Genomic DNA, 4,058 nt, shown 5'->3' with positions numbered 1-4,058 from the left:
GCATGGCATCTTGAACAAAGTGCATGCCAGATCTGGCAGGATTGGTGACCCAAAACACACCACATAATGGAGCCATTGGAAAGTTGGGTACAACACAATGAGGTCATTCACACAATCAAAAGCTGTGTTCTGCCCAGGTATGGGAGCTGTGTGTGTTTTTCAGTTTTTGGTTGTATGAAAGCAAGGTAGGAAGAAAACCTGGGTAGATGTGATTGTGTGGAAGCAAGTCAGGAAGAAGAGCTACCCAGGATTTCCTCCTTGTTTCCACACAATGGAAAATTGGGAGCATACACAGCTCCCAAACCCAGATAATACACAGTTTTTGACTGTGAATGACCTCAATAACTAGTTCAGTGCAATGATTTCATTTTACTTATTGTATTTTTTAAAAACTCAATTTTCACAGCTGTCTAAAATACATAGGAATACATGTGTCTTAAGGTCTTTTTAAAAGCAACCAGAGAGGAAGAAGCTCTTCTTTTGAAAGGGCGTGCATTCCAAAGCCCTGAGGCAGCCTCAGACAAGGCACCCTAAACTCTGAATTTAAGACAAGTCCCTTAAAAAATAGAGGTTAAATTCAGGTCATACCTATTTTTATCCGAAAGGAAGAGTACTCTGATTTTAAGACGACCCCCTGATTTCTAGTATCAAAGAACCTGGGAAAACCCTAGTCTTGTATTCAGGTAAACCCAGGGCATGGTAGGAAAGAGCTGGTGCTTACGGAGTCACATCTCCAACACTGCATGCCAGCCGATGCTCTACCATTAGGGTTTCCTCCCCTATAGCGGATTGTGCCCACATGTAATCACCCATCCAAAGGCAAATCAAGTCAGACCCTGTTTAGCAAATGGGCCAGCTCATGCCTGCTACTGCAAGACCAGCTCCAATCAAAGGATGTGTGCTTTTCCTTGAAAGCAGGATCTAGTGAGCTGGAAGCCATCTCTACAGCCATCCAGAGATTGTAGGGGTCCTTCTTGGACCAGGCAGGTTTAAAAATGGGGTCCGGTACCCCACTTTAGGACAACTCAGCCCTTGTCCTTGGCCCCCACCTTCCATTTCAAAAACACGCTAGAGGGTCTGAGCCATACTATTCTAGGATGCCTTCCTTGGCTGAATGGATCTGTTATGTTCCACTGAGGCTGGAATGCCTCATTCGGTGCCTCATTGCTTGCCAATGGACTTCCTGATTGCTAAGGGCAATTCCAATGTCAGGGAAAGAAGCACAGGTAGATCAGACACTAGTGGGGGAGAATGGGAAGGGAGGGGTCCTGACAGCCGCTGCAGAGCCCATTAGAGTGAAGGCATAAAACACCCAGAGGAAGTACGTGGTAGTTCTCCGGGGGGTTTCTCAGGCCTGACCCTGCCAGGGATTATAATAGAAACCTCTATGTTTTCCCGTGTGAAGAGTCAACAGCATCTATTGTACATTTCACTTTCTGTTTTGAGTCCTAGCCATAGATGGTCAAACAACCTGTGCCCTATGACAATGACCTCACTCCTGGAATTCTTCCATTTCACAATTAAGCAATGTCCTTCCATTCAAAAACCGATTCTTTTATCAGTATAACCCTTTGCCTTAGGCACAGGCATAAGGCAAATGCGTCATCGTCTCATTTCTACATCAACACCAAAGATGCTCCACTCCACATAGCACAATGGTGCAGCTGATTAAGGACATCCGGCCCGTTTGTTTATCCTACTTCTAGCCCATCTTACTTCTGAGAAGGCCAGCACCTTGTGTATATCCTTGTTTTAGAAGTAATGCTGCGTGTCAGTTTGAATGACTGCATACTTTTAAGTAAAAAATACAGTGGTCCCTCTACTTACGAAATTAATCCGTTCTGAATGCACATTTGTAAGTCGAAAAATTCGTAAGTCGAAAAGCGGTTTCCCATAGGAATGCATTGGGAACGGATTAATGCGTTCCAGAGCCTAGAAAAAAGACCCAGACCCCCAGTAAGGCTTGCAAACTGCACAGGAACATTTCTTTTCAAGAATAAACAGGCAGTAAACAGGCAGGCAAGTCAAGGAAACCGCATGTAAAATTCGTAAGTCGAGGAAACCCCATCTAAAAATTTGTAAGTCGAGGAAACCCCATCTAAAAATTTGTAAGTCGAAAAAACCGCATCTAAAACCGGATCTAAAACTGCCGTTTGTAACTCGAAAAATACTTATGTCGAGTAGTTTGTAAGTCGAGGGACCACTGTAAAAAAGTGCTCTCTCTCTCACACACACACAAAGCTATTTCCCATCCCCTGCCAATGAATCTTCACCCGTACTCCGAGAGCATAGACCATTCCTCCTACCACTGCCACTCCAAGCCCACTGTGAGCCTGGTGCAGGGAAGACACAGTCGTCCCGTACTGGCTGAAAGTATCAAAACGTTCTACGCAGCTGAGAGCTCTGCTGTTAGTCCAACAGCCTCCCTGCAGGCGAGTATATCCACCTACTGCATAAAGGTACTTCCTTGCTTTCCTCCGTGGACACGTCTTCACTGCCTGCAGAAAACTGCTAACTTTGCTCTCTTTAGGAGATTTACAAACTTCACAGTATTGTTTTAACAAGAGTTTGAAGGGCCACCCAAAGACTGAAATCAGAAACACTTTCTATGTACTTCAACAGTCTTTGTGGGGGTAGCAAAGGAAATTGAACTGTCTCTAGTACTTCTGTATTTAACAGCCCTCCCAGACACGGAGGGTTGGGGTCTGTTCTCCATGCATGCTCTCATCCTGTTATTTGCTGTATTTCAAGTGGCAGACCACCTGGTTGGTATAAAGAAAGAACAGCAGTTGCTACAGACAGTTGATGAAATGAAATTTGCTCTAGCGTGAAGAGACTTTGTTTTAAATCCTTCATTGCTCATGATGGTCACGGTAAGTCACTTTCTTCAGCCTAAGCAGTGCCATTGTCCTCTGCTAAGTGAGCAAAGAGGACAAGGGATGATGTTCTAAACTGTCTGGAAAAACTGAAAGCTAACAAATAACCAGGGCCGGATGGCATCCATCCAAGAGTCCTCAAAGAACTCAAATGCGAAATTGCCGACCTCCTTGCTAAAATATTCAACTTATCCCTGAAATCGGGCTCTGTACCAGAGGATTGGAGAGTAGCAAATGTAACACCGATTTTCAAAAAGGGATCCAGGGGCAATCCGGGACATTACAGGCCAGTTAGTCTAACGTCCGTTCCAGGCAAATTGATGGAAAGCATCCTCAAGGATAAAATTGTAAAGCACCTAGAAGAACAGGCCCTGCTGGGAGTGAGCCAGCATGGCTTCCGCAAAGGTAAATCTTGCTTCACCAACCTTTTGGACTTATTTGAGAGTGTCAACGAGTGTGTGGATCAAGGTGATCCAGTTGACATAGTCTACCTGGACTTCCAAAAAGCTTTTGACAAAGTTCCTCATCAAAGACTCCTGAGGAAACTTAGCTGTCAAGGGATAAAGGGACAAGTACATGTGTGGATTGCTAACTGGTTGAAAGACAGGAAACAGAGGGTAGGTATAGCAATAGCAATAGCACTTACATTTATATACCGCTCTATAGCCGGAGCTCTCTAAGCGGTTTACAATGATTTAGCATATTGCCCCCAACATTCTGGGTACTCATTTTACCGACCTTGGAAGGATGGAAGGCTGAGTCAACCTTGAGCCCCTGGTCAGGATCGAACTTGTAACCTTCTGGTTACAGGGCAGCAGTTTTACCATTGCACCACCAGGGGCAGGTATAAATGGAGAGTTTTCACAATGGAGGGAAGTAAGAAGTGGGGTCCCCCAGGGATCTGTACTGGGACCGGTGCTTTTTAATTTATTCATAAATGATCTAGAAGCAGGGGTAAACAGCGATGTGGCCAAATTTGCAGATGATACCAAACTCTTCCAGGTAGTGAAATCCAAAACGGATTGTGAGCAGCTCCAAAAGGATCTCTCCAAACTGGGGGAGTGGGTGACAACATGGCAAATGTGGTTCAGTGTTAGCAAGTGTTAAGTGATGCACATTGGGACGAAAACCCCCAACTTCAAGTATATGCTGATGGGATCCGAGCTGTTGGTGATGGACCAG

This window comes from Hemicordylus capensis, chromosome 9 (assembly GCF_027244095.1).
Source record: "Hemicordylus capensis ecotype Gifberg chromosome 9, rHemCap1.1.pri, whole genome shotgun sequence".
NCBI classification, from domain to species: Eukaryota; Metazoa; Chordata; class Lepidosauria; order Squamata; family Cordylidae; genus Hemicordylus; species Hemicordylus capensis.
This window is presented reverse-complemented; position numbering follows the sequence as displayed.